The sequence below is a fragment of the Stenella coeruleoalba genome (assembly GCF_951394435.1).
Source record: "Stenella coeruleoalba genome assembly, chromosome: 1".
NCBI classification, from domain to species: Eukaryota; Metazoa; Chordata; class Mammalia; order Artiodactyla; family Delphinidae; genus Stenella; species Stenella coeruleoalba.
In genome coordinates this window covers 87,412,350-87,433,863 of record NC_137169.1, presented here as the reverse complement: position 1 = coordinate 87,433,863, position 21,514 = coordinate 87,412,350, and positions in this window count along the sequence as shown.

Sequence of the window (21,514 nt, the reverse complement as noted above, 5' to 3'; positions counted from 1 at the left end):
CTCTCGGGCTTAGTTGCTCCACGGCATGTGGTATCTTCCCGGACCAGGGCTTGAACCCGTGTACCCTGCATTGGCAGGCGGATTCTTAACCACTGTGCCACCAGGGAAGCCCCAAGAACTCCCATATTCTGCATCATTCTTAGTGGCTCTGTTTCTCTGACTGAGACACAGAGGCAGTGTAGTCCTGTGGTTAGCATCTTCTTGCATTAGTAGCTTCCTGCAGAGGAAATATGATTCTGAGGGTCTAGGTGCTTCCTAAAAGTCTAGAATCTATTGACTTCCAATAATTTTATAAGGTCCTGATACCTCCTAGTAAATCTCTTTGTTCTTTTACCATCCAGAGTGCTTTCTGCTGTCTGTTACAGAACTTTACTGTTGAAGGTATTATTATTATCACCAGTTTAGCCATGGTTTCTGTCTTCACGGAGCTTATGGTCTAGCAAAAGAGAAGACATTACAAATGTGATGTGTTCCTTTTCCTTCCACTGAAAAGATTTCCTTTGATTTTTATTGATTCTTTTCCCAGTTCCCAGGAGGGAAGTCATCTTTTCCCCTTGTTGCATCAAAAAGAAGCAGAGGACATCTTGCTAAAATTTTCATGTAGGTTTGGTGTGAAAGCCAGCATCTCATTGCACGCTAGCTCCAAGATTTTGGGAAGTGTTGATTCAGAGTGGCAGCTGCTTGGACACTGGGTTGGGAGAAAGTGCTGGAAAATATTTTCTTGCTAAACATGATAACGAGAGAAAGTATCTGGTTTGGAACTTTTCAGAAGATAAGAAAGAAAAAACAAAGCAACAAATAGAAAATGCTATCAAAAGGGCTGGTACCCCTTATATCTAAGCAGGTGTAACTTTCATATCATTTAAAGTCAAAACCAAACTCTACCTTATATTTGTGGTCAAATTTTGCCCTTCAAGCATAGCTGAATGTTATTATTATGGAACTATTATGCTGAAGATTATAAATTGAAACACTCAGGCTAAATTATAAGCCACTGTTTCGAATTTAAGGTATTGCTGTTTGAAAATTCTAAAAGCTATAATAATATTTTACATTTTATATTTTTTCATCCAGCAGGATTTTAGGATTTTACCCCATTTTGTAAATAACAGTGTGGTCAGATCTCTTTTTAGAGCTTCTTTCAGTCATGGAAGTCATTTCTTCTAGTGTACTCATTTCCCAGGAATATTAAACACTGCTGAGAATGTAATATAAAGAAAACACACATCTTTCCCTTCAGAATCCCAGGGCGCTGGAGCTCTGATTTTAGTCTCTGTATCTTCCTGATGCACCTGTGAAATTCCCTGAATACCTTACCCTGGTAGGCATTAATACCTAATACAGACTCTTTATTCCTGAATCTAAGCTGCTAATTTCCCAGTATGGAAATAATAAAGTGCTCCAGAAGCTGATGTCACCAGCTCAGGAAAGGCTGGTGCTGGCTCCCAGGATAAGGCGTCTGTCTGTAAGAGGAGGAACAGTCTTTAGCTGGTTTGGGAGCTCTCAGCACACTGTTTCAGGATGAGAGATTTAAATCCAACAGGGTTTGAGTATTTATTATGTATCAGGCCTGTGCTACACACTTGAACATTATGTCATCTAATGTTCACAGCAATCTTGGGAGACCAGCATTATGATGCATCATTATTGCTATTTTACAGAGAAGGAAATTGACACTGATGTTTGAAACATGAGCATTCTTTTTTTTTTTTTTTTAAATTTTATTTATTTATTTGGCTGTGCTGGGTCTCAGCTGCAGCACATGGGATCTTCGTTGTGGCATGCGGGATCTCCTATTTGCAGCATGCAGGCTCTTTAGTTGTGGCATGCAAACTCTTAGTTGTGACATGTGGGATCTAGTTCCCTGACCAGGGACCGAACCCAGGCCCCCTCCATTGTGAGCTCAGTGTCTTAGCCACTGGACCACCAGGGAAGTCCCAATGAGCATTCTTTTAATATTTTCGTGATATATCTTTTCCAGTCCTTTATTTCCAAATTTTCTGTGTACTTTTATTTTAATGCGTTTCTTGTAAACTGTATATTTTTTCTTGATAATCTCTGTTATTTAATAGGTGGTTTACTCTTTTTTACATTTATTATGATTATTGGTACATTTGGATTTGTTTGTACTATCTCAGTTGTGTTTTCTGGTTATCATCCTTTCCCTTTGCCCCTCCCTCTCTCCCTCCCTCCTTCTTTCTCTTTCTCCATTTTCTTTCTTTCTTTCTTTCTTTCTTCTTGTGACAGAATTTTATACATACTCTCTCTTTTTGTTCCTCTCCTGGTTTAGAAGCTAAAATTATATAAATATATACACACATATATACATGCAATGCACATGTGTTTTATAGAGTATATGTGATTATATATAATTTTACATGTACATTACACATGTAAACACATTTGTCTCTCTATACACACAGCGATCCTTGTTTATATAGAGTCTATGGGTATTCTTATTATGTCTGAAATTACTTTTATTTTGCTTCTAGACTTGAAAGATAGGTTGGCTGAGTATAGAATTTTAAGTTAGGCATTATCTTCCCTAAGGTTTTAGAGGGTATCACTATGTTATTTTCTGGCATCTATTGCTACTGATGAGAAATCTACTGACAATGAAAACATTAAGAAACATGTTTATTGTCATTACTTTTTAGGTATCCTCTCCTTTCCCCTGGTAGTTCTTAAAAGATTTCTCTTTACGTATTGATATTCTTCTGATTTACTCTGATGATGTGTTTCGGTGCAGATTTGTCTTTGTTTATTCTGCTTTTACCTAGAGTGCTTTTTTTTTTTTTTTTTTTTTCAGTACGTGGGCCTCTCACTGTTGTGGCCTCTCCCGTTGCGGAGCACAGGCTCCGGACGCGCAGGCTCAGCGGCCATGGCTCACGGGCCCAGCCGCTCCGGGGCACGTGGGATCTTCCCGGACCGGGGCACGAACCCATGTCCCCTGCATCGGCAGGCGGACCCTCAACCACTGCGCCACCAGGGAAGCCCTAGAGTGCTCTTTTAATGAGCAGTCATAGTCTTCTTCATATTTTAAGCCATTTTATCTACTCTGTCTTTGAGTATTGCATCAACATCATTCCTTCTAATACCCTTCGTGAAACTACTGTTAGTTTGTCCTTTGTATTTTAACTACTCTTTCATATTAAAAAAGTCTTTTCATCATGCTATTCTGAATTTTGGTGAATTTTCCAGTATTATATGCTAGTTTAATAATTTTCTGTGCTGCCTAGACTTTATCATGTTTGAGTTTTTAAATATCAATGGTGATATTTGTCATTTCTAAGATTTTAATACATTCATTTCACACTCCCTTGTTTTATTTCTCTGAACTTATTTCAAAATTTCTCTCTTTATTTTAATGGATGCTATTGCCTCCATTACCTTTTCAAAAACTTTAGACATTTTCATGATGTTTGTTTCATCTAGCAACCTCAGCACTACTGGCATTGGGCCAGATCATTCTTTATTCTGGAGGACTGTCCTGTGCACTGTAAGATGGTTAGAAGTATCCCTTGCTTCTATCTGCTACATGCCTAGTAACATGCCTACCCCCATCAGTTAAGATGACCAAATGATTCACTTTGTTATAAAGCAGAAACTAACACACCATTGTAAAGCAATTATACTGCAATAAAGGTGTTAAAAAAAACAAACAAACTTAAAAAACCAAAAAAACAAAAATGTTACAGGCCATTGCCAAATCTCTCCAACTGAGATAAAATCATCCCCAACTGAGAACCAGTTCACTGATCTAGAGTGAATTTATGCTCTGTTGATTTTTTAAAGTAACTTTTTTTAGTGTTGATTTTCTTCATGTATTTTGGAATTCGATGTGTTGATTTATTCTCTCACCCTTTCTGCTGTACTTTTGTAGGCGCTGTTACTGACCCAGAACTAGTTCTTATATTGGTGGCTCAAGTTCCTGTCTCATGCTGATCTTAAGGATATCACAGATTCAGGCACTGAGTGGCTAGGCTCAGGTCCTGGTTAATGTCTATGTATATTTCCTTTACCTGCGGCATCCAGCTTCCTGCAAGCCAGTTGCTTCAGAGAGCTCCCTGTAGCAGCTTTCCTCAACTTATTCTCAGAACGTGCTTTCATACAGTGAAACTTGCTCCATTCGCATGTCTCCATTGTGTACAGGAACTAAACTCCTGGCTGCCACTGCACATATACCCAGCGTCTGGAAGGCTCTCTATTTCACGTTGCTTTCTGGTTCTGCTTCACGGAGATGCTTATCTTGATTGTAAACAGAGTTCTGTGTTTTTGATGTCCTCATTCCATATATTATCTATCAATGCTGTGGTTGGAACACGAGCTTAGGGATGATGAAGAGGGCTCAAAGTGTGAACTTAGATGAATGGTACACTATATTTAAAACTCATGGTTGCTGAAAAGAATTTAGGTTGATTTTTGGTGGCTCTAGTCCAGGATTTCCCCACCTAAGACTTATTAACATTTTGGGCCAGATAATTATTTGTTAGTGGGAGGGGGGATGTTGTGTGCATTGTAAAGTATTTAGCAGCACCCTTGGCCTCTATCAACTAGATGCCAGTGGCAGCAGCCCCCCTCCTTCCAGTTGTGATGACCCAAAATATCTTCAGATCTAGTCAAATATACCCTGGGGTCAAGTCACACCCAGCTGAGAACTACTGTTCTTGTCTGTGAATTTCTCTCCTTCTCCTGTCTGTATCTCATCCTTGGTCGTGTAAAATCAGTACTTGATGCTTTACATACATGAAGAAAACTTACGCAGATTTTTCATTTAACTTATCATTTGAGTATGTATTGTTATAGCACTGGATTTCCAATGCATTCAGTTAGCAAGGGTTTCAAGATGATATTGTCTGATTTTGATGTTAGTTGCTTCAGATCACGTGTGACTTGGAAGGATGTTCTTGAGGGCAGTGGAAGCACATTAACAGTAGAAGGCTTGAATACTTGTGATTTGTCCGTGATGTTTTCTTGTTCTAATTCCTCTGACAGGACTGACTCTAAGATACAATATTACTTTCATAAATAGTTTCATTTAATAAATGCCACCTACACCCAGCCCATTGTTGATAGGATGATGCTGTCAAGCTATGGCTTTGGGGAAAAGACATGGAGGCTGAGGTTGTTGTGTAAAATGCTCTTCACTTCTCCCAACAGCTCTGACTGGGCTAGAAAAACATCTTGATTAATGCATTAGGGTTTCACTAATCTAGCCCCTTCCTGGGTGCTCTACTCATTCTTTTAGGAAATCTAAGACCGAGGCTTGGTTTGTTTTTTGTTGTTGTTCTTAATTAGGTACTTTATTTATTTATTTTTAACATCTTTATTGTAGTATAATTGCTTTACAATGGTGTGTTAGTTTCTGCTTTATAACAAAGTGAATCAGCTATACATATACATATATCCCCATATCTCCTCCCTCTTGCATCTCCCTCTCACCCTCCATGTCCCATCCCTCTAGGTGGTCACAAAGCACCGAGCTGATCTCCCTGTGCTATGTGGCTGCTTCCCACTAGCTATCTATTTGACATTTGGTTTTGACCTGACGTTTTGCAGTGAAGAAAAGCAGTTCTATTCCTGTAGGTGAAGGGCTAAGACACAAACTTCTCTGGTCCTGGACTGAGGTCTGAGTGAGTGGTAGACACTTGCTGTGTTCCCATAAAGAGGGATAGTTGTACAGAGTGCTCAGTGGGTGTCTGGAAGGTGGCAGCTTAGCTGATGCCTGCTGGCAGGGATCAAAGAGGTACAGCCTGAGGAAGTGGAACCAGATTTGGAAGGTAGGAAAACCAAGGGAAGCGTGTCCTCTCCCAAGGGAACAGAAGCCCTTGTTTCTGTTTTCTTTGTATTATAGAGGAAGCTTTTTCTAACAGACACTCACTGTTGTCCTTGTTTTGTTAGGCAGGTCATTCCCTTAAGGTCTGGAGTGTGCTGTTCTACTTGGGTATTAGAAGACCACGTGAACTAAGCTGTGGCTTTTGCGACCTTCAGGACTCACAGCTGATGAGTGACAGTGTTGTAGATTAGTCCGTTGTCAAGAAACACTCCCTCTCTTCATGATTCTATACATTTCCTAGTTTTATAGGGTCTCAAGTCCTAGAATGCAGGCATTATTAACAGAAACAACAACAACAACAACAAAAAAACCAAAAGAGAACTACCTCTCTCTACCTGTGGCTGTCATGGAGCTAGAGGTGCAGAACCTGACGGCCTTATCCAGAGGGCTGTTTATTAGGCTTGATGTCACCTCCACTTCTTGGCTTGGGCTCTTTCTGTGTTCCAGTGTTCACATTATCTAAACAGGAAGGATGCGGATTTGCTGCTGTCACTGACCTAGATACTCCCATGAATTTAACATATGAACTCTATTAGTCAGGGTCCAGGCAGAGAAACAGAGCCACTATGAGTGTTATCAAATCAGGGGTTTATTGTAGAAATTAGAATTTTAAAAAACTGTAAGAGGAGCTGAGGGAGTGAACTTCAAAAAGAGGGAGTTGGAGAATAAGACAAGTGACGATTTCCTCTCAAGGCACTTACACAGGTGGAGAAGTTGGCGTTGTAGGGAAAAAAATCTTAGAATCTATGTATGTCCAGCCATTGAAGCAGGACTGAGAACTTGTGTAATGTCTATGGAAAGCTGCTGATCTGTACAGCTGCTGCCTCTGGCGTCCACAACCAAACACCTGGTTGTGGGCACGAGGCAGAGGAAGAAGAGCTGGATGCCTGGTGGAGGAGAGCAAAGGCAAGCTGGGACCTGCGGGGTAACTCTGTCCCTCACTACATCTCACCTCAATGGCTTTCACAGAGTCATGACCACTGCTTCACTTCCGCCTACCAAATCCCACGCAAGTTTCTCTTTTGGCCAACTCTATTCTGGAACCATACGAGAGAGGATTCTGAGGACCTTGGTTTCCAGCTTAATGATGTTGATAATAGGAAGATCCAGCACAATAACACTATTCTACAGCGTGTGGAAAGGTGTGTTAGTACAGTCTACTGCCAAGAAATGCCCAACATCATTAGAGTTCAGGGGAGACCACAAAAACTTCTAGTCACCATACACATTGTATCATCTAGTAGTCCATTCAGATTTACCTGTAGGTGGTATGGTAGATTGTATTTTATAAAGATGGTCATACTAATAGGTTTATTCAATTCCATGTGCTCTTTTTATAGTGTGACTTACACCACCTACAGATGGGTTTCCTAAGAGGTGCATCTTAGGTCCCCATTCTGTGAATCTAGGTTCTGATCAGGTATGACAGAAGTGATGTTTGTGACTTATGAGGCCAGGTCATAAAAAAGATACAGCTTCTGCCTTTCCTTTTTCTCGCTCCTCTGTTTTTCTGTCAGGACACTTGCTGATGGAACCTAGCCACCAGTTGTGAGGAAGACAAGGCCACATGGAAAAGCCACAGGATGGTGTTCTATCCCCTGGCCTTTGAGTCTCCCAACTTTTGAGGGAGAGGTTCAGACACCATGAACAGAAACAAGCCATTTCCCTACTGTGCCCTGTGTGTTACTTATCCACAGAAACCCTGAGAGATAATAATTATTATTGTTTAAAGTCACAAAGTTTTGGGGGTAAATTTTTATGTAGCAACAGATAACTAAAACAGGTGGACCCTGGAAATCTCATCTTCCATCTGTTCCCCCCATTCTCCACCTTCCTCTTATATCCCTCTGCCAACATTCCTGGCTCCATCCTGCTCCCATCAAGATATATTTGAGACCAGTGGGTTACATGTTTGGTTCAGTCCTAGGAAACCTAAGATATAGCCTTGTAGGCATTAGATTGCAACTCCTGCAAGCCAACAATAAATCTTACTAAATACTGATCACCTTTCATAGCATAACTTTAATGTTATTAGGTTAGGCAACTAACCTCTAGGGAGGAGGATAAAGAAGGACAAGAAGGGAAAAAATGAAAAAGAATCCTTTCTGTTACCACTTGTGTGGCAGAACAGGGACTAGTGTATAGTGGGCACTTAATAAGTGTATATTGAATAAATGAACAAATTACTATACTATGACTTGGACATTAAGAGAAGACTCACGTGGATTCATGGTGGGCATTATTGAAGTTTATGTAGAAGATGGCTTAGGTAGTGGATGGTGCCTGGGTTCTGCCCCATAGTAGAGCTGTTGAGAGATCTTTGGGCCTAGACACAAGTAGGCGGGCCTGAAGTATTCGCATCTGTTCTAAGGCAGGCCAAAAATCTGTAAGGTCGTGGTAGAGACTTAAGTACAGTAATTCCCCCACTTATCTGCAGCTTTGCTTTCCACAGTTTCAGTTACCTATGGTCAACCATGGACTGAAAATATTAAGTGAAAAATTCCAGAAATAAACAGTCGCATGCCATTCTGAGTTGCATGATGAAACCTCATGCTGTGTCACTCCTTTATTCCCCAGGAAGTGAATCATCCCTTTGTCTGGTGTACCACACTGTATAAGTTACCCGCCTGTTAGTCACTCAGTAGCTGTCTTGGTTATCAGATTCACTGTCGCAGTATCACAGTGCTTGTGTTCAAGTAACACCTACTTTACTTAAATATGGCCCCAAACTACAAGAGTAGGGATGCTGGCAATTTGGATATGCCAAAGAGAAGCCAGAAGGTGCTTCCTTTAAGTGAAAAGGGGAAAGTTCTTGACTTAACAAGGAAAGAAAGAAAATCTGACTTTAAGTTTGCTGAGATCTACAATAAGAACGAATCTTCTATCTGTGAAATTGTGAAGATGGAAAAAGAAATTTAGTTTTGCTATTGCAGCTCAGACTGCAAAAGTTATGGCTGCAGAATGTGATAAATGCTTAGTTAAGATGGAACAGGCATTATATTTGTACAGTAAGATATTTTGAGAGAGAAAGAGAGAGAGAGAGAGCAAGAGAGACACCACATTTACATAACCTTTATCACAGTATATTATTATAATTGTTCTATTTTATTATTAGCTACTGTTGTTAATCTCTTAGTGTACTTAATTTATAAATTAAACTTTGTCATAGGTATGTATGTATAGGAAAAAACAGTATATTTAGGGTTTGGTACTACCTGAGGTTTGGGGCATCCCCTGGGGGTCTTGGAGCTCATCCCTGGGGGTCAGGGGAGACGACTGTAAGTGTTGTCCATACACCAGGCAAGGGATTTTTTTTGATTTCCAATTACATAAGGCTAGGTTGAAAATTCTGGGACTACTTTGGACTGTAAGGAGGAGCACTATAACCTTGTAGGCCCCACAGCATCCAGGTTCTTCACCAACAGGGCACTGCAGTCTGTTTATTATGAAAACACATGGCCAAGTAGTCTGGTGCTCTCCTTAGGCAGACTGCTCTCATGGGTTTATCATAGTTTAGTTTATCACTCTAAACTAATATCACTCAGGGATGGAGGTTTTAGGAACCTTGAGCAACGTGGGCTCTGACTGGGAATTTTGTGACCACCTAGTGTTCAAGCATTGTCCTTTCCTGGGCGATAATAGTACAGCATGAGGTCTGGGTGAAGCTGGTCAAGGTCTTGGTTCTGGAGTCCAGTAGAACTGTGTTTGAATCTTAGCACTGCTGCTTACTCTGATGCTGAGCAAACTACTTAGCCACCTTAAAATTTAGTTTCATTGTCTTTTAAATGAGGTTAACAATAGTATCTGAGTTTATTGTGTAGATTAAATGCCATTACACATTATATCATATATGAAAATATCCTGCGCATTACATTATTATTGTCATATATGACAATAGCCTGTGCACATGTCATATATGACAATAGCCTGTGCATACACCTTACACATAGTAAGCCCTCAGGGTAACTCTTCCTATTATTAAAATATATTCTTTGGCAATAGTCACTCCCTATTCAATTATCCCTTGAAAACATCAAAAGCCTTTCATCATGATGCACTTGGTTTTCCTACTTCCTGATTTTCTCTACAAAGCAAAATACTATCAATTCATCTTTTGAGATCAACTTCCTTCATGATGTATTCCCCAACACTTTCATCTCACTCATATCTCTTCTTCTTGAAATTCCCATATTACTAAGGCCAAAACATACTATTTAATTTATCACTACTTGTTTTTCTCATATGGTTCTGGGTGTGGTCTTGTCTCTTTAATAGAATTTGAAGTAGCTTGAAGACAGGGATCATGCCTTATACCACAATTGTACTAACTTGAGTGTTCTAGATGATGCTGGGCAAAGAGCTGGTGCTCAATAAACAATGGGTGATTTTACTTTCTATTTGGAAGGTGATTAAAATAATATTCCTTCTTTGGCATGGATCAAGAGGACAGCTCATGAGATGTCATTGATAGCTCTGGGCTGGGTCTAGAGAGATGATCCCTGAGCTTCATGAAGAACAAAGGGATTCTGGCTACATATCACATGTGCACAGGATATGTGAGGAGACCAGTAAGCATTCAGTAAAGGAATATGGTTTACACAAACCAAATGATCACATACGCTCTGCTCTGCCCCTGCCTATGGCTGATTGAGAGCCAGTGGTATGTGGCTGGAGAGGTGGGGAAGGCTCAGATGTCTGGCTTTATGGTCCACACCATTAACAGGGCTCTCTCTTTTCTAACCGTTCCCAGATTTTACAGCAGGCCAAGGGCAGGGCCTGGTCTAGAATAGAAGGTTGATAACAACAGATCACCATGCTTAAGTAGGACTGAGAGAATGGAAAAACTGATCCACAGGAGGTCCACCCTGCCAATTCAGCGGCAGTTGGAGAAAGTGCTTTCAAAACATAGTAGTAGAGCCTGGCAGACCAGCACAAGGAGACATGCCAACGCTTGCAAGCTCCCTACCTGAAACAGGATAGATTCCACATGACTAAATCATACCTTTTCAAAAGGTATGGTACCTCCCAACTGTCTTGTGTAGCTCTGCCAATATTTCAATATGGTCTGGACTGGCACTTTTTAGGCAAAACCCAAAGTGAGAAAAACAGTTCAGGTGCAGAGGGAGTGGTGGACTGGCTGATAGCTTACACTTCAAAAAATAATCATAGATATCCTATTTGATGCTAATTTTCCTATCCTCAAATGGTGAATTTCATGAATGCAACTAGACTATAGAAGATAAGCACTTAAGTTTCACAGACTTAGTACTTGCTTACATCATTGAACAGGTGAGTAGAATGGGGTAACATTTCTAGTGGCTTCTGGTTCTTTCATAGGTCACATGCTCAGTAATAGATCTCTAAATGACCACAGCTCTCACAGTGTTATCTTACGGAAGATTTTTCTTGATTGGGAAAAAATAAACCTGTTTAACCAGATGACTTCACCCTTATTCCAGTGACTGGGAAAAAATTTTAAAAAAGACTAGCATATGCAAGAATGATGCCCGTTCCCCTGGAGAGACTGGTGGAGAGGGTGGTATTGTTGGAGGGACAGGTTATGACCTGCTTGGAAGAGATGAAATAAAATTGTGATTAACACTCACAGAGCAATTTTTAACCTTAGGCTTAAAGTAGCTGGTTCAAAAGAAAACAAATTCATTGATGTGAAACACTGTGATTATTGGCTTCAGATGAGAGAGAAAACGGAGCTATTTTGATTTGGAAATAGCAAACACATTGAGTTTATTCTGCCTGATTCATGGAAATCTATTTTTTATAGTACTTCATTAACCATTTTACGAAAAAAAATGGAAAGGGCCTTCTACTTTATTCTGTAGAAAAAGAAACATGCCTCTTCTCACCTCATTTCTGCCAAATATGGAGAGACTCCAGACTCACAGTTATCTCTGAGTGAGGAGGAAACCTTTATAGATAAACATGAATAAAAACAGTGGGACAGATTCCTTTTCTTTACCGTTGGCTTCAGGTTTCCCTGTCTTTCTAACGTCAGGTCTGTGATCAGAGGATACCTGAAAAGCCTTTGTAAGGAAACGCTACACTCTGACTTGTCACATGTGTAGAGCAAGTGAAGAAACAGTGGCCTGGGAGAAAATTCAGTCCGTTTCTGTGAGCTGGAGACTTTGATAAACTCTCAAGACTGCTAGAAATGTTACATTTTACTTCACTCACTTCTTAATTGAGCTGAGACCCGTAGCACATTTCCTGCCAGTGGGGTGGCAGGAAAGTTGATACTTTAGGGGGACTTGCGTGGTTTTAAAGTGATTTTTCAGAACTTCAGAAATGTGTATGAATGTCCTGAAATATCACTGCATGAATATTTGTGTCAGTAGTACTTTCTGAATTCAAATGGCTATAATTGGTAAGAAACTTGGGAGTAGAGAGTAAATTGAATTAGGATGCAGAATTAATAATCCTGAGGTACTGGTGAATGACACAGGAAAGACATGGAGTCATGAAGAAAAGTACTTATTCTACTCAGTTTGGGGAAAACCAGAACAAGACAAAAAGTCTGGCTATTTAATGTCAATTTAAATTCCAAATAGATTATAATTTAAATGTAAAAAGAAAAAGCATAATGATAGTGGAAAAAATATAGGCAAGATTTTCATAACCTAGGGATAGGGAAGGACATTCCCTAAAAGTGACATCTAAAGCCAAATCCAAAGGAAAATTCATAGATTGGTTACGTGAAAATAGCTCCATGATAGAAAGCACTATAAGCAAAGTTATTTATTTCTTTATTTTGGTTGTGCCAGGTCTTAGTTGCAGCATGCAGGATCTTTAGTTGCGGCATGCGGACTTCTTAGTTGCAGCATGCATGCGGGATATAGTTCCCCAACCAGCGATCGAACCCGGGCCCCCTGCACTGGGTGCACGGAGTCTTACCCACTGGACCACCAGGGAAGTCACACTATAAGCAAAGTTGAAAGACAAAAATACATGGCTTTATTATATGAGGTTTATAAAATCAGTATAATAAAAGAGGTTTATGAAATCCATAAGGAAATTGTGGATACCCCAGGAGAAAAACAAAAGAAAATTACAAATGGCCAATAAACATGTGAAATAAAACATAAACTCACCAATGATGAAAGAAATGCAAATTAAAAGAATGCTTAGGGGCTTCCCTGGTGGCGCAGTGGTTGAGAGTCTGCCTGCTGATTCAGGGGACGCGGGTTCGTGCCCCGGTCCAGGAAGATCCCACGTGCCGCGGAGCGGCTGGGCCCGTGAGCCATGGCCGTTGAGCCTGCGCGTCCGGAGCCTGTGCTCCGCAACAGGAGAGGCCACAACAGTGACAGGCCCGCGTACCACAAAAAAAAACAAAAAAAAAGAATGCTTACCATCTTATCAATAGAAAATATTTTAAAAAATTGGTAATAACCAGTGTTAGGCAAGACTGTGAGGAAACGGGCCCTCTCATGCACCGTGGGAGGGAATATATAATGGTACAAATTGTATGAAGAGTAATCTTGCAACCATTGTCTCAACATGTAAAAATGTGCATTCTTTGACTCTGTATTTCTACTTTCAGGGATTAAAGAAATAATCACATACAAGCAAAGACGTGTACGTAAAATGCTCATTGCTGCTTTATTTAACATAACAACAAATGGAAACCACCTAAATATCTGTAATTGAGAATTAGTTTTAAAAAGTTAAAGCAAAGCCATACAATGGACTACTTTTGCAAATAATACTATACACATACATTGATTGATATGGAGGAATATCCATGTTACACTTGGTGAAAAAAGATCACAAAACAACACTTATGGTATAATATAATAATTTGACTGGGAATGCTCAGGTTATGCATATAAGTTTGCATAGGTTTTTTTCCTCAACATTTTATTATAAAAATTTTAAACATACAGAAAAGGTGAAAGCACAGTAAATATTCTTATATTTTCCACCTAGATTCAATAATTGCTAACATTTTGCCACGTTTCTTTCTCTGGGCACATGTGCGTGAGCACGTGCACATACACACACTTGATTTCACTGAACTGCCTGATTCATGAATCTTCTCTCATGATTTACCAGATTCTGCTCGAAGAAGTAGTGAAGACCTCTGTCTCATAAAAGGCAATCTATTTTATTTTTGATTGTGTTTTCTAAGGAACTTTTCCCCTAATTTGCATTAAAATCTGCATTTTTTGGTGGGAGGTTATTGAACTATAGTTTGGCTGTCATTTTTTCCTCAGGTAGGAGGGTGCTCACACCCTCCTCATTTAGGATAAATTGGGAGTATATCAACTGTAGCTTTTATGTTACCAAAGTAGCAATATTAATAAGTACTTGGCAGATTTGCTTAAAAGTCTGAGTAAGGTTTTAGAAAGAGAGATCTCTATTAGCCTATCTTGCTTGATGTAAACTGGAGGAGGGGAGGGGAACAGCACCGCCCCAAACAGACGTCTTCACCTGCGCACAGCTTTCCCTCCTACAGTTATGTTGAGCCACATGCTCATGAGGCAGATGCTAGAAAAGAAGATGCTGACGGCATTCTGGTGCCCTTCCAAGCTCCCCTACCAGTTCATCCCTTTGTCCTGATCTCCCCATCTCCACCACCCACCCTGCCTCGCTGGGCAGGGCAAGGATCTTTTCTTGCCACTTTTCTGTGCTTAGCCGAGCATCTCAGTGTGGATTATTGTAATCAATGCTCTTTGGAAATCTAACCTTCTTAGAGTGTGTGATGTGTGTTTGTGTGCACGTGTGTGTGAGAAAGCTGGGGTAAGAAATGGCTTTCTGAAAGTTGGGAGACGGGATTCCCTGCCCTCCTACCTCCTACAAAGTTCTCGGATTTGGCCTTGTTCACCTCCTTTTCCTTTTAGTTTCTTAGTCACCTTTTCCACTTTCTGCTTCCCTTCCCATGGCACACTTACTCCTCTTCTCACTGGGATTTTCTCTTGATATTTCTCCTCTGTTAAAGCTGTCACTGGTCTCAATTTGCCTGAGTTTGATAGCTCAATTGTGAAACTGATTTCCTCTTCAGAGTTGTCTGTTGGGTTCTCTCACAACGTTCTTCCCAGTTCTGGCTTATCTCAAAATTTCCAGTGGGACGGAAGTTTCCTAAATGGTGCTTCGACTCAAGGTTAATGAATATTAGAGATCTGGGCAGGGGTTTGGGCACCAAGTTGAATGCCGGATTTCCTGTTCATTATTAGGAGTCCACCATGTTTGTTTGAGGATTACAAAGAGATTACACTTTGCGGTAATGTAAAGGTCAAGTTCCCCAGACCAGATATAGTCCGAGTTCATAATGGATAGAGATAGGAAAATGCTTTCAGCTTTTATTCGAAGCTTATTACAGTCTTACATTGTTAAAGGTTGATACCTTTTAAAAAACTGGAAAATTCTCCCTATCAGTTAATTTGTCATGGTTTTCTTGTACTGATTTGGTATATATCCCTCTATGCTGCCTTCCAAAGAAAGTCAGAATTCATGGTAAGGTACAGAATGCTTGTCAGTTTCACCATTTACTTGCTTTATGGATTTTTCAAGGTTAGAATTAAGTACATGCTGAATGTCAGTTGAATTTCTATATCATAATATAAAAATGAAAAAATATAAAAGGCATTGGATCATTGAAAAGGAAATGGAATAATAAAATTAGAGAATGTTTGTTAGCTCTGCCAAAGCAGCAAATGAACCAATGCCTGAAAGTCAAAGCTTTAGAAAGATTTATACTGCAATGTTATCTGGCAACTATAGAGGGGTTAATATGTGCTAAAACATTTCGATTGAAATAACATCCTAGAATTATTAAGGAATGATATGTATAATACACTGAACAGTTCAAAATAATTTTAGACATTATAGCATTTGTACTATGTTTATAAAAAATGGTTAAACATTTTCTAAAGGACAGGACTTTGAAAAAATTGGAGCTTGTGTATTTTTTGGGTTTTTTTACATCTTTATTGGAGTATAATTGCTTAACAATGATGTGTTAGTTTCTGCTTTATAACAAAGTGAATCAGTTATACATATACATATGTTCCCATATCTCTTCCCTCTTGCGTCTCCCTACCTCCCACCCTCCCTATCCCACCCCTCTAGGTGGTCACAAAGCACCGAGCTGATGTCCCTGTGCTATGCAGCTGCTTCCCACTAGCTATCTATTTTACGTTTGGTAGTGTATATATGTCCATGCCTCTCTCTCGCTTTGTCACAGCTCACCCTTCCCCTTCCCCATATCCTCAAGTCCGTTCTCCAGTAGGTCTGTGTCTTTATTCCTGTCTTACCCCTAGGTTCTTCAACATTTTTTTTTTCTTAAATTCCATATATATGTGTTAGCATACGGTATTTGTCTTTTTCTTTCAGACTTACTTCACTCTGTATGACAGACTCTAGGTCTATCCACCCCATTACAAATAGCTCAATTTCGTTTCTTTTTATGGCTGAGTAATATTCCATTGTATATACGTGCCACATCTTCTTTATCCATTCATCCAATGATGGGCACTTAGGTTGTTTCCATCTCCGGGCTATTGTAAATAGAGCTTCAATGAACATTTTGGTACATGACTGTTTGAATTATGGTTTTCTCAGGGTATATGCCCAGTAGTGGGATTGATGGGTCATATGGTAGTTATATTTGTAGTTTTTTTTTTTTTTTTGCGGTACGCGGACCTCTCACTGTTGTGGCCTCTCCCGTTGCGGAACACAGGCTCCGGACCCGCAGGCTCAGCAGCCATGGCTCATGGGCCCAGCTGCTCTGCGGCATGTGGGATCTTCCCGGACCGGGGCACGAACCCGTGTCCCCTGCATCGGCAGGCGGATTCTAAGCCACTGCACCACCAGCGAAGCCCTATTTGTACTTTTTTAAGGAACCTCCATACTGTTCTCCATAGTGGCTGTACCAAGTCACATTCCCACCAGCAGTGCAAGAGTGTTCCCTTTTCTCCACACCCTTTCCAGCATTTATTGTTTCTAGATATTTTGATGACGGCCATTCTGACCAGTGTGAGATAATATCTCATTGTAGTTTTGATTTGCATTTCTCTAATGATTAATGATGTTGAGCATTCTTTCATGTGTTTGTTGGCAGTCTGTATACCTTCTTTGGAGAAATGTCTATTTAGGTCTTCTGCCCATTTTTGGATTGGGTTGTTTGTTTTTTTTGTTATTGAGCTGCATGAGCTGCTTGTAAATTTTGGAGATTAATCCTTTGTCAGTTGCTTCATTTGCAAATATTTTCTCCCATTCTGAGGGTTGTCTTTTGGTCTTGTCTATCATTTCCTATGCTGTGCAAAAGCTTTGAAGTTTCATTAGGTCCCACTTGTTTATTTTTGTTTCTATTTCCATTTCTCTAGGAGGTAGGTCAAAAAGGATCTTACTGTGATTTATGTCATAGAGTGTTCTGCCTATGTTTTCCTCTAACAGTTTGATACTTTCTGGCCTTACATTTAGGTCTTTAATCCATTTTGAGCTTATTTTTGTGTTTCGTGTTATGGAGTGTTCTAATCTCATACTTTTACATGTACCTGTCCAGTTTTCCCAGCATCACTTATTGAAGAGGCTGTCCTTTCTCCACTGTACATTCCTGCCTCCTTTATCAAAGATAAGGTGACCATATGTGCATGGGTTTATCTCTGGGCTTTCTATCCTGTTCCATTCATCTATATTTCTGTTTTTGTGCCAGTACCATACTGTCTTGATTACTGTAGCTTTGTAGTATAGTCTGAAGTCAGGAAGCCTGATTCCTCCAGCTCCATTTTTCATTCTCAAGATTGCTTTGGCTATTCGGGGTCTTTTGTGTTTCCATACATATTGTGAAATTTTTTGTTCTAGTTCTGTGAAAAATGCCCGTGGTAGTTTGATAGGGATTGCATTGAATCTGTAGATTGCTTTGGGTAGTAGAGTCATTTTCACAATATTTATTCTTCCAATCCAAGAACATGGTATATCTCTCCATCTATGTGTATCATCTTTAATTTCTTTCATCAGTGTCTTATAATTTTTTGCATACAGGTCTTTTGCCTCCTTAGGTAGGTTTATTCCTAGATATTTTATTCTTTTTGTTGCAATGCTAAATGGGAGTGTTTTCTTGATTTCACTTTCAGATTTTTCATCATTAGTGTACAGGAATGCCAAAGATTTCTGTGCATTAATTTTGTATCCTGCTACTTTACCAAATTCATTGATTAGCTCTAGTAGTTTTCTGGTAGCATCTTTAGGATTCTCTATGTATAGTATCATGTCATCTACAAACAGTGACAGCTTTACTTCTTCTTTTCCAATTTGGATTCCATTTATTTCCTTTTCTTCTCTGATTGCTGTGGCTAAAACTGCCAAAACTATGTTGAATAAGAGTGGTGAGACTGGGCAACCTTGTCTTGTTCCTGATCTTAGTGGAAATGGTTTCAGTTTTTCACCATTGAGGATGATGTTGGCTGTGGGTTTGTCATATATGGCCTTTATTATGTTGAGGAAAGTTCCCTCTATGCCTGCTTTCAGGAGGGTTTTTGTCATAAATGGGTGTTGAATTTTGTCAAAAGCTTTCTCTGTATCTCCTGAGATGATTATATGGTTTTTCTCCTTCAGTTAGTTATTATGGTGTATCACATTGATTTGTGTATATTGAAGAGTTCTTGCATTCCTGGAATAAACCCCACTTGATCATGGTGTATGATCCTTTTAATGTGCTGTTGGATTCTGTTTGCTAGTATTTTGTTGAGGATTTTTGCATCTATGTTCATCAGTGATATTAGCCTGTAGTTTTCTTTCTTTGTGACATCCTTGTCTGGTTTTGGTATCCGGGTGATGGTGGCCTCATAGAATGAGTTTGAGAGTGGAGAAATATTTTCTATTTCTTCATGATCTAGTCTTGGCAGGTTGTGCATTTCTAAGAATTTGACCATTTCTTTCAGGTTGTCCATTTTATTGGCATAGAATTGCTTGTAGTAATCTCTCATGATCTTTTGTATTTCTGCAGTGTCACTTGTTACTTCTCCTTTTTCATTTCTAATTCTATTGATTTGAGTCTTCCCCCTTTTTTTCTTGATGAGTCTGGCTAATCCTTTATCAATTTTGTTTATCTTCTCAAAGAACCAGCTTTTAGTTCTATTGATCTTTGCTATCATTTCCTTCATTTCTTTTTTATTTATTTGTGATCTGATCTTTATGATTTCTTTCCTTCTGCTAACTGTGGGTTTTTTTTTGTTCTTCTTTCTCTAATTGCTTTAGGTGCAAGGTTAGGTTGTTTATTCGAGATGTTTCCTGTTTCTTAAGGTAGGATTGTATTGCTATAAACTTCCCTCTTAGAACTGCTTTTGCTGCATCCCATAGATTTTGGGTCGTTGTGTCTCCATTGTTATTTGTTTCTAGGTATTTTTTTATTTCCTCTTTGATTTCTTCAGTGATCACTTCGTTATTAAGTAGTGTATTGTTTAGCCTCCATGTATTTGTATTTTTTACAGATCTTTTCCTGTAATTGATATCTAGTCTCATAGCATTGTAGTCAGAAAAGATACTTGATACAATTTCAATTTTCTTAAATTTACCGAGGCTTGATTTGTCACCCAAGATATGATCTATCCTGGAGAATGCTCCGTGAGCACTTGAGAAAAATGTGTATTCTGTAGGTTTTGGATGGAATGTCCTATAAATATCAATTAAGTCCATCTTGTTTAATGTATCATTTAAAGCTTGTGTTTCCTTATTTATTTTCATTTTGGATGATCTGTCCATGGGTGAAAGTGGGGTGTTAAAGTCCCCTACTATGAATGTGTTACTGTTGATTTCCCCTTTTATGGCTGTTAATATTTGCCTTATGTATTGAGGTGCTCCTATGTTGGGTGCATAAATATTTACAATTGTTATATCTTCTTGGATCAATCCCTTGATCATTATGTAGTGTCCTTCTTTGTCTCTTCTAATAGTCTTTAAAGTCTATTTTGTCTGATATGAGAATTGCTACTCCAGTTTTCTTTTGGTTTCCATTTGCATGTTATATCTTTTTCCATCCCCTCATTTTCAGTCTGTATGTGTCTCTAGGTCTGAAGTGGGTCTCTTGTAGACAGCATATATATGGGTCTTATTTTTGTATCCATTCAGCCAGTCTGTGTCTTTTGGTGAGGGCATTTAATCCATTTACATTTAAGGTAATTATTGATATGTATGTTCCTATTCCCATTTTGTTAATTGTTTGGGGTTTGTTATTATAGGTCTTTTCCTTCTATTGTGTTTCTTGCCTTGAGAAGATCCTTTAGCATTTGGGTTAGACTGGTTTGGTGGTGCTGAACTCTCTCAGCTTTTTCTTGTCTGTAAAGGTTTTAATTTCTCCATCAAATCTGAATGAGATCCTTGCTGGGTACAGTAATCTTGGTTGTAGGTTTTTCTCCTTCATCACTTTAAATATGTCCTGCCAGTCCCTTCTGGCTTGCAGAGTTTCTGCTGAAAGATCAGCTGTTAACCTTATGGGGATTCCCTTGTGTGTTATTTGTTGTTTTTCCCTTGCTGCTTTTAATATGTTTTCTTTGTATTTAATTTTTGACAGTTTGATAAATATGTGTCTTGGCGTGTTTCTCCTTGGATTTATCCTGTAGTGGACTGTCTGTGCTTCCTGGACTTGATTAAGTATTTCCTTTCCCATATTAGGGAAGTTTTCAACTATAATCTCTTCAAATATTTTCTCAGTCCCTTTCTTTTTCTCTTCTTCTTCTGGAACCCCTATAATTCGAATGTTGGTGCATTTAGTGTTGTCCCAAAGGTCTCTGAGACTGTCCTCAGTTCTTTTCATTCTTTTTTTCTTTATTCTGCTCTGCAGTAGTTATTTCCACTATTTTATCTTCCAGGTCACTTATCCGTTCTTCTGCCTCAGTTATTCTGCTATTGATCCCATCTAGAGTATTTTAAATTTCATTTATTGTGTTGTTCATCATTGTTTGTTTCATCTTTAGTTCTTCTAGGTCCTTGTTAAATGTTTCTTGCATTTTGTCTATTCTATTTCCAAGATTTTGGATCATCTTTAGTATCATTATTCTGAATTCTTTTTCAGGTAGACTGCCTATTTCCTCTTCATTTGTTAGGTCTGGTGGGTTTTTATCTTGCTCCGTCATCTGCTGTGTGTTTTTCTGTCTTCTTATTTTGTTTATCTTACTGTGTTTGGGGTCTCCTTTTCACAGGCTGCAGGTTCGTAGTTCCCATTGTTTTTGGTGTCTGTTCCCAGTGGCTAAAGTTGGTTCAGTGGGTTGTGTAGGCTTCCTGGTGGAGGGGACTAGTGCGTTGTTCTGGTGGGTGAGGCTGGATCTTGTCTTTCTGGTGGGCAGGTCCATGTCTGGTGTTGTGTTTTGGTGTGTCTGTGGACTTATTATGATTTTAGGCAGCCTCTCTGCTAATGGGTAGGGTTGTGTTCCTGTCTCGCTAGTTGTTTTGCATAGGGTGTCCAGCACTGTAGCTTGCTGGTCGTTGAGTGAAGCTGGGTGCTGGTGTTGAGATGGAGATCTCTGGTAGAGTTTCGCCATTTGATATTACGTGGAGCTTGGAGGTCTCTTGTGGACCAGTGTCCTGAAGTTGGATCTCCCACCTCAGAGGCACAGCACTGACTCCTGGCTGCAGTACTAACAACCTTTCATCCACATGGCTCTGAATAAAAGGGAGAAAAAGTAAAAAGAAAGAAAGAAAGAAAGAAAGAAAGGAAGGATGAAAGAA